The following is an 11,301-nucleotide window of genomic DNA, read 5'->3' on the forward strand; positions in this document are numbered from 1 at the left end:
TTGGAATTTTCAAAATGAAGTGTCACATTTATAAGATTTAAGACACAATTCCAGAAAAATCAATTGAAAAAGATCAAAGTTTAAACCATATTACAAACACTTTGTTTGCACCGTGCCAACCCCGACATAACAAAACTACGAATTTTCAATAACATTTTGAATGTTTGAACCTTCGAAATTTTTGATGGTAGTTTTTTCTGGATCTTATTACAAATACGAAAAAAATAAAGCAAATAAAATAAAAAATTCGCAGTTTGAAAAGAACAAAAAATATCGTCAAGAAAGATATAACCTATTTTGAAAAATAGAATTCGTTACACTTTTGACAATATTATAAAATAATGCAGTGGAAGAGAAGTTGTGAAACTACGAAAGAATTTAATGAAGGAAAACAACATTTTGAGAAGAGCTTCGACAGTTGTTGTCAAAGTGTCAAGAGTTTTTCCAAAAAAGAAACAAAAACTACATGCAAGAGGTCGTAAATTCTAACATATTTAGTGTCTTTTTAGAGAGAATAAATTAAAAGATTTTCACTATAAATTCTTCAGATAAAATATAAAATTTCAACTATCCTCGCAAATTTTCCAATTTCGCTAATGTTTTATAGTATTAGTTTTGGTATGTACAGGGGTACAAAACACAAATTTTTTTTTTATCAGGCCTCTAAATAATTCAATTAATTAATATTAGCTGAAAAAACAATTGATGTGTTCAAAGTTAATTTTTTTTAATAATTTAATAAATGTACCGATACCAAACTTTTTTTTATGTCGTGTCAGTCATTAAAATATTTTTTTGAAATTGAACTCATTATGTAAACTAGATCTGATATAACTGTTTGCTTCATATGCAGCTTGTTTTTTTTTACATCTTCATATAAGAACACGAAAATAAATTGGTTACGATACTTAATGACATGGGTACGAAACTTAAAATATAACTCTGTATTACATAAAAAGATAATGATTTAAAACAATTTTGGCGTATTCTCACGCGCTAGAAAAAAATCGCGCAATAAAATCATTAATTAACAAAAATATTAATTAACATAAAGTTACTAAAACTTATAATGATATTTACTCCTAAATTACTTAATTATCTTCTATTGAATGGCATTTACTAGTAATATTTGCTTATCATTCCATAACTCTCTGTTATTTTGATTATTCTATATTAAAGGCTTAAAACTAAAAGTTTCTCCCTATATTTTAAAGAAATTCTACAATATACCTTTTATTGCACAACACATTATAAAATTTACTATTTTGTAATTGATGAAGGGTAAATAATTTATATTTCATTTTATAACAAGTTATATTTCTAACTATATATTTATTTTTTTATAACCGTCGTTGAACAGTCGACCCAATTTTATGGGTTTACGACTACTAATGTTCAACTCCGTAGCCTCCCAATCCAGAAGACAAGGGAACTTCTGGATCGAGTATTGGGAGAAATTTGCCTCCGTGGAGGACTTTTTGATGGACCTAACCAGCATTTGCGTTACATGGAGAGGAAGACCACGAGAACCTCCCACGGTTAGCCTGACGGCAAGGGGACTCTAACCCATGATCCGTCTACCACAGGGGATATTTCACGTCAGCACAGTGGTCGGTGCAAGCCGGATGCGGAATTAGTAAATTTAATGATAGTGTTGAAGTTTTCCATTGTTATCGGTACATTTTTATTATCCGGAAAATCACGTGGTGGGATCCAGTTCTCACACATTAATTTCTTTATTTTTTATGAAATTAATGAAAGTCATAAAGGTATTGTTTTCCACTGAAATATTTTTGTATCCCAAATTTAAAAGCATTGGTCGGTAATATTTATTTTTATTTTCTACAATGCTGTATTACGTTTTGATTGTTTTCTGAATTAAAAGTTTTAAACTAAAAGAGTTATTCTTTTATTATAACATAATTTTAGGATTTTACTTTACTACGCTACATTTTATGTATCGCAATATATCGAAATCGTATCGCAATATATTACAATATATCGAATTGTATTAATTATGTATCGAGATATTTTATGCATCGAAATATTAATGAAATATCGATTTATGATATGTGTTAAAATTTGGTAATTTATCATAATATCTTGGAGAAATTCACAAAAAACCTTTTATTTGGTTAAATTTACTTTTTGGTATTTTTGCTAAATGTGTGGTGATACGAATTATAATTTTGAAAACCAGAGTTTCCCGTAAACCATCACCATATGAACGAAAGATTTCCAAAAAAATGTTTAAATACCGTATATTTTGGTTTTTAATTCCAAAATTATGGATTTTTTTTACCTGAAATGTCACTATAACACAGAGAGTAATTTTACAAGAATTTTTTTCACCGTGTAAAATAGTCTTACAATATGCTTAAAGCTTTCTGTAATATTAAGATTATGAGGTTTGTAAAATTCCAAGTTTTGTTCATCATATAATAATATGATATTTTATAACGATATGTCAAATTTCTTTTTCGCCTAGGTGAAGTAAAAAAATATAAATTATTAGTAAAATCTTTTTGAGTTGAATTGAAGTTAGCTATTTTAATTAAAAGCTTGTATAAGTGACAGCAGCGTAAATTAAATGAGCAGTGTTAACTGCTCTTTCAAGGTGTGTCTCAGTGCTTGTTCTTAAAAAAATTTATAATATTTATCTACTCCTCATCAAGAAAAAAATATTTTTTAAAGGGAATATCAAAACATGGAGACTTAAAATATCCAAATTGTGTACATTTTTTAAAACAGTTGTTTCTTTAAAACGTTCAACGAATGCATAGATATCAATTTTTTTTTCGAAATCATTTTTCGATAAAAACGCTCTAAATTTCTATAATTTGACGCAAACACTTAAAATAAAAACAGCAAGCGATAAAAAACTGCAAAAAAAAGTTAGTATCTGAAAAATAAAAAGCAATTATTGTCAAATTTCAGTATGAGTAGAAAATCCCAATAGAAACAACAAAAACTTTTCAAAGCAATCTCATTGAAGACTGTCTCTTATAAGTGACAGAGACTTGTTATAAAGTGAAAAAGAATTTTTTTTTCTTCATGTTTGTTTATTTGTTTTAGAAAAGCAGAAATCAAGCATACACTTTATAAACTCATAAATTTAGATAATTTGATCTAAAATAATTAGTAAAATGTATTCTATAACAGTTTCTTTTAGAAATTTTACTTTGTTCGAAATACTACTTATAAAAAATATCCATGATACATTCAGTGGCGTGCATAGACTCAGGTAAACCACTCTGCAAGGTCCACCCTATCTTTCACTTATCGTGAAAAACTTAAAAATATAATATAAAACAACAACACAATGGCTGAGAGTCTTACGCGTATTTATAATAATTGATGTTATTTCAATTCAAGATAGTGAAAGTCATAATTACGATAAAAAGACAGAATTTAGAAAATGTACAGAACTGAAACATCGTATGGTATTACCACTTGAAGGAAAATTAATATTGATAATACGAGAAAATAACTCTCTGCCTTACAATAATTATGTGCAAAGTTTAGTTAACTATTATTATTAGGTATAAAGTGAATTAAAAAGATAACTTATAAATAATAAATATTTTTGCTTGTGTTGTATTTTCTGGAGCTTGATCCCTCAAACTTTGATCACCCCCGCCTCCGTGCTGGTGTTGCGGCGTGCTATTTAGGTCACTGGTTACATTTAAAAAAAGGATATGTGATTCGTATTAAACCTTGTACTCTTCGCTGAAAATTTATCAAAGGAAAATAATTCTGCTTTAAATCTTAATTTTATACAAAGTAGATACAAGAATTACAACAAACCTTCAAGAAAAAGAAAGTTCTATTTTAATTTCAGTGATTTCTGACTGATTTAATCACATCTAATTTCTATAAGCATATTTAAGTTCTTACAAAAAATTTCTAAAATACAATTGAGAAACTTTAAAAAACACACACGCTTTCCTGATACATAGTAGCGTGCAATAATTTTGGAATAATTTTATCATGAACTGCAAATTTCAATTTTTAAGAAACGAAACTGGGGATTTTCATCATGGTTTTGAAAAACACAAAATATATGTAAAAGAAAATAGTATTTTCATACATGATAAATAACTTATTTTTTTTCTTCTTTTTACATTTTATTTCAAGAAATCAAGTTTTTTCAAACATCAACCCTCCAATCTGAGAAAAAAATAGTTTATTTCCCAAAAGAATTGTTCACTGGAACTGCCTAATTAAACTAATGCGAATTTATTGTTAAAAACTTTCCAATAAAACATGACAGTTTCAAAGGAAGAATACTTTTTCGAATAATATAAACCAATTTTGATTTCCGACAAAAACAAAACAAATATGGAAAAGTTTAATTAAATTTTAAAAAAGTTTACCCTCATTTTTTTGCAAACAACTAAAATCTCTTTATTTATTTTATTGGTTGGAATAGTATTTTGCTTTCGTCATATCTATTTTATATATAGTTAATATTAGTTTTAAAAATATGTAAATACACCACAACACCACATACTAAAATGAAGAAATAAGTAAAACAGTTTTTAGAAACACTAAGAAAGAAATTATTTCTTTAGTTTTTCCTCCATCAAAATACTTTTATATAGTATATATTGTTATTTATTTAGTTACGCTATAAAAAATTCCGGATCAAATTACGATGTTAAGTATTCTGGGTGCATCATCCGTAAAATTCATTTTTACCGTTTTTACCATAATTACCGTTTTTATTTGAAATGTTTTACCAATTTTTATTTAATTAGAGTGATTCAGTGATTTTATTGTAATTATTACTGTAAAAAATTACGATATATCAAATGTTTTGTTCCGTTACATGCTCTAATAAAAATGGATTTCAATTATGTTTTTTCTCTCAAAGTTTTCTTTTTTATATTCAGTGTTTAAAAATATCAAAAACAGCATGTACAGAACAGAATTTAATATTTAAAAAATAAATAAATAAAATAATACATGCAATAATTAATAAAATTAAAACTAAATAAAACAAACAACAAAAGCAATTGTGAGTATATATTCCATGTCTCTTAAGCATAAATCATTCTATCTGGTACTTTTTGAATGTGCAACAGTTGCTCCTAAATAAATTTATACACACTTGTGCACGGAACAAAGTAACAGATAGATTTCTTCTTAAAAAAATAAAAAAATAGAAAATCTATAAAACAGAAGCAATAAAAAAGAAGTAAGATGAAAGGTACTCATCTAAATACAAGTCAACAATTTAACTGAACTTACTATGATTATTTTGGTGCTCCCTATACTTATTTTATTTCTGACATTCTGACATTCTGGATGCATATATATATTTCTTACATATGGATGCATAGTCGCAAAGCACCAAACACGGTGGTGGTCTCGTGTTTGAAATAAATGCTTGGGATCGATATTGGCTAATAACACTACATTTTATACTGATTAAAATATACTGAATCACTGTAACTTTTAAAGGTGCGGAACATTAAATCAATTTAATATTTAAGATCATTAAATTGAAAAATTAGATCGCGTCTTTTTCAAAAAAGGAAGAAAAAAACAAAATTCTCTGTAAAATATTTTGCTCCTGTGATGGTTGTCATATGCGTTGACGCGCATGTCCGAAATCGGTAAACGTCAACTTTATATCCTGCCAATGTCAACATACACATAGTAACTTTGATGCTTGGCCAAATTTCAGTCATTTTTTTTTTACAACCGAAATGTATATTTAAAAATTACAATGTTTTCCATTTGTAATCCTTTCATCCGTTTGTGCTAAATACCAACCTCAGCGATTTTAAGTGAAAAAAGAATATTTAGCAAAAACAATTTATTCAGCATTCACCGTCGGTGAATGCGGAAATTCGACATTAGAAAGCATAAGCGAAAAAAGTGACACTTAACAAAAACATTATATTTAACATTCATTGTTGGCGCATGGTGAATGTTAACCTTCTAAGTTAAAAAAGAATGATATTTAACAGAACTACTTTATTCTGCCTTCACACTCGATGCTTGTTTAAAGTCGACATTAGCAAGTAGAAGTGAAAAAGGAATGATTTTTTAACGGAAATAGTTTATTCTACATTCACCAACGATGCATGTTGAAACATGCTTTTCTTTTACATTAGCAAATGAGAAAGAAAAAGAAATAGTTAAAAAAATTTTTTTAGCCTTCTTCATCGGCGCAGCCGTAATAGCTACATTTGTTGATTTGAAAAAGAAACAATTAAACACATTAAATATTTTCGAACATTCCCCAAAGTATATGTCAAAATTTTTTTAATTTCGGGTTTTCGCAGAAACGTATGTAAACTGCTATATGTTATTTAAAGAACAGTTCTGAAAACTCTCTTAATTGTTCAAGTACGAAAGTGATAATAACAAACGAATACCATGTTCATTATTCAAAACCTGGAATTTCATAAAAAGATACACAATACTAAAGCACACCATTGTCAACAGCAACTTGTAAATCAACAACTAATTTTACAACAATAAAATGAAACATTAAAACGCAAAAGCCAAGTACGATATTAAATAAATACTGAATATGCATTCCTCGGAGAATTACGAAATTGTATTAAAAAGTAGGCTCCGTGCAAAACAAATAAAGCAAAAGAAAAAAAAATCATAATATTATTTTACTTAGTAAAAAAATTTGAATAAGTGTTCATCACTAAGAGATGGGATGAATTTTTACATAGAAGGCCATTCTTTGCTTTAGTAAATTTTGCATGCAAAAAGAGAGGCATTATTCGTGGTGTCATGCTCCGGAAAATGATCTAATTTTATTCTGCTGCCAACCGAGATAAGAAATAAGCCCCCTCATTTACATATTCATGGGAGAGCTTTTCAATGCAATCCACAAACGAATTTTAAGGACGCTAATCAAATTTCCACCTTGACAAATGCTGGAGAGATGAACGCGGAAAGAAAATAGGCAAAAAAGAAATTTAAAAAAAAATCTCTCATATTTTTCTTTCAATATCATTGAAATGATTTTAAGAGTAAACAAATGAAGTCCATGTTAAGTAGCCTTAGTGTCTAATAATACTCGGTTGGAAAATAAAATTATAAAATTGAAAATCTTTTTAATTGTCTCGATGTTTTTTATGTCTTTTTTACAATTATTTTAATGTTATAAGATTGGGTTATAGCCAACTTTCTACTATTCATTATATACAGATTAAAACCTGCGGCATTTATTAAATTAACACATATTTTATTAAAAGATTAGCTGTAAAAAAATAAAATGAATAATGTAATTTATTTTTAGCTTGTTTGTTTAAAAAGAACCCCCTCAATAGACTACTATCGGCCAAGTGGTATAAAATCTAAAAATATTAAAAAAATAATTGGCTAGCAAGAGCATGGATAAAAGTTAAAATATTAAAAAAATAATTGGCTAGCAAAAGCATGAATAAAATAAACTAAACACTTAAAGAGATAAATAAAAAAATAAAAGCAGACGATAAAATTAGAAGACCTTTTTAGAACAACAGAGTTGTTGGTTTTTTTTAGAGATTAGTTTTGTTTTGGAATTTGAGTTTTCTCATAACCCGTTACGTGTTTTTCTAGTTTGTTTTATAATATTTTAACTATCCCGTTACGGTTACTTCATATTAGTTACTGTTTGTGTTTGTGAATAAAAGTTTTTTTTATAAGGAGCAGAACTGTTATTCATATAGCTGGACACGTTACAGTGGGTTGTATTAGTAATAGGTTCTGAACTTCAAGATCAGTGCCATGATGATGTTGGCCGCCTTAATATACTTCTCATACGAGCTGATACTGGTGTTGTTTTTGTATCAATGCATTACTGATATTTTGCGATTAATACGTAAAAGTGCAAATATACTTAAATTAATGCATAACAAAATTAACGAGTATATTTTGTTTCAATTTGATTCCAGTACCTAAAGTTTAGTAAAACCTCTAAAATTTGAAGAAGAAAAAATTTATTAATTTTATGATTTAACTTGTAAATTACAGCATAATTCTTAAACTTGTATCAGTAGTCAATCAAAAATTACCCCTTGGGAAATTAGTCCAAATATTAGTTCAATTGAGGAAGAGTTTCATTCGTATCAGCTCGGAAGAAACGATTACTAAATAACTACTTGGATGCATTCCGTAAGAATCTACGGACTGATTTCATATTAAATTAGAATCAGTTATTTTTCAAACCCATTAAGAGAGTTGATAATTGAGCATTGATACAGTTTAGCTTTAGAATTCATTCATTATAGTATCAGTTTGTGACTGATACTGCAAAGATAAATTAAATTTTAACCATCTCTAGCTGAGATCTTAAGCTAAGTAGGCCACTCACAGACATAGAACTACGTTCTACGCAGTGACAGCAACAACTCGCTGCTCAGAAGTTATATATAAAGTAGTTTAAACAATGAATGCATCTGTCTTTTGAATTTATTCATTTTAAAGAGATACTATCATGTAGTTTTTTGAGTTGAGGCTTTTTTGCCCAATAAAATTTACCTCTTCCCAATTATATTAAACAAATTGTAATTCTTTAATTTGAAATTTCTGTTATTTAATAAACGGAAATATTTTTTAATAGCACCAGGATAAAATGCGTTACAATTTTTCATTATTCTAAAAAAAGATTTGATTATTAAGTTTCATTTATAAATTCTTAAAATTATACAAAATGTGTGACATAAATAATTGAAACTTCAGCAAAAATTGAATTGAAAAATAGAAATGAAGCATAAATTTAAGATCTTACTAAAAATAAAGTTAACGTACGTGGGCATAAATAATTTTTTTCGTATTTTTTGTAACATTTTTTTATTTATCTTTGAATTTTGATATTAAAGTTTACAACAATATATGTTTAAATTTAAATGACATGGGAAGTGATATTTTCTTTTAAGTACGTTGACACTAAGTAAATATTTGATTCCTTAAACTGTTAATTATAATTTTGCTGTAAATAGCCAGTTGTCTTAAGAATATATAGTTTCTTTTGCATTAAAGATTATTTTGTGAATGATTAAATTGGCAAAGTGCAAATGTAAAGTGTTTTAATTTGAATTTATTTCAACGGATTTACTTTAATTGATATTATTCACAGTGAAAAAACACGTGTTAGTTTGAAATTGAAATTATAATAAATTTATAATTGCACATTGAGTTTTTTTCTATTTTAATTATGATGAGCATTATAAAAATTTTAAAATTAAACCAGCATTGATGAAAAAAAAACTATTCAAGCATTTTCAGTTTATTGGCTATTTAACTGAAACCATAAACACAGTTTTCGAATATTTCATGAAAATTAATTTAGAAGTTGCTAAAATTTATGATGATACTTAATTAAATTAATTTTTAACAGTCAGATCTATAAATGTTACGAATGAATTTTCTTCAGGAACTCGTGATCCTATTTCATTAAGATCATTGGAAGTTAATTTCTGGTCTGAAAGAAAACTAGAAGCACTGCGGAAATGAAAAAAAGATGCAGAAATGAAGAAAAAAATGCGTCTGTAAAATGAACTTGGAAAAAAATCATTGCAAAATGCGGCACGAAGCATACTAATTAATTCCACTTAATATTAAGAAAACAAAAACTGGAAAAGAAAAACGCTTGTTTAAATCGAAGTTGAGAAAAAGTTTAGTATAACAATTAATTTAGTTCATTTTTTCTCGAAAAATGCGTTTACTAAGTTGTAAACTTCGTAAAATACTGTGCTATAGATTTCACAAAATAAGCTAGATGGTTTTTCATAATTTATATAATAGGAAAAAAAATCATACACGCAGTGCACCACCAACACTATTTTTTTTACGCACGCTTACTCAAAAACACTTTAATTGATATTATCCCACTATTATACTGCATTAAATTATGCTTTTTTGATCTAGATCTTTTTTTTCTTACAAAATATTAATTTATAAAAAAGCATAAAAAAGGGCGTTCAAGGGGAAATAATGAAATACTATGTCTCACTCTAGGTAACTGTTTTTATTATCAAAAAATTTTAAGCAATTAATAAAAAAAGAAGAAAGATTTCATTTAAATTCTAAATTCAAAAAATTCGAAATAGTATATTAAGAGTTTCTTTTCAATTATCAAAGTATTTTAAAATCAAAGTATCTCAAATTATTTTGATGGTACTTTAAAACTGAGAATAAACTAAATCAACTAAAATGTCCCAAACATTTTCAAGAGCCTTAAGAGTCCCCTGAAGACAGAGTGGAATTTTAGTGCCTGCGTATTAACATATGCTCAATTATATGAACGCTGTTTGATTATGAAGAAGGTAATTAATGTTTTTGGTGCTTTTTTGCTTAATTTTATTCTGTAATACTCAGTATTAATTTTAAAGTTACATTGAAACAAAAAATATGGTCAAAACTACCAGAATATGGTAAAATTTATAGTGTTTTGGATCTGTGGCAGCATCAAAAATTTAATTTTTACCGAAGCACTTTGGTATTGATTTTAGTAAAAAAATAATATGTGATAAAATTTGCTAATTGTGGTAAAATTCAATAATTTTATCATAATACCTTAGAACGTGGAATACCTTAGAACGTAAAACCCATGTATACGGTTAAATTTACGTTTCTTTCATGTATTTTTTACTAAATGTTTAAGAACTACAATTTTGAAAACCAGAATTTTCGGTAAACCATTATCATATAAACAGAAAAATTATCAATAAATTGTTTAAATATCGTATATTTTGACTTTATTAACTAGAATTATGTTGTTGTTGTTATTTTTTACCAGGAATGCAATTACCATACATTATGGCAATTTTACCCGAATTTTTTTCTCCATGCAGGTTCAAGTTTTTCAAAGTTCAAGTTAAGCTAAATTTAAAATTAAAAATTCATTTACTAAGTTCAATAAAAGGAATTGCAGTGAATAAAATGAAGCAGAAATTCGATACTTAAAGGAAACTGCGTTAGTGTATAGTTAACATGTAGGTAAACATAGAAGAAATAGAATATCTCTTCCTGTCCCTTGAAGTAAATGAAAAAAGTTGAGTGATTCATATCGATCATTTAATTAACGTTGCGTTTTTAATCATAAAATGTGTGATTTAATCTGGAAGTGATAATTATCTACTTAATAGTGGAGAATTATTACTTCTTTCGGTTTTTAAATAAAAATTAATGATTTCATTTTATTCGCATAACTGATCTAAAAAAGAGAAGAAAAAAAAAACACAATGAAATTATAAAATCTGGGAGTACTAATAAAGAAGTTGTGCTACAGTTTTAATAAAATCAGTCAAGCAACAAAGCAGCTTTTTTAAACTCTTAATTTCG

Source organism: Parasteatoda tepidariorum, chromosome 1 (genome assembly GCF_982258835.1).
Source record: "Parasteatoda tepidariorum strain Cologne lab strain chromosome 1, Ptep-v5.0, whole genome shotgun sequence".
Taxonomy (NCBI): domain Eukaryota; kingdom Metazoa; phylum Arthropoda; class Arachnida; order Araneae; family Theridiidae; genus Parasteatoda; species Parasteatoda tepidariorum.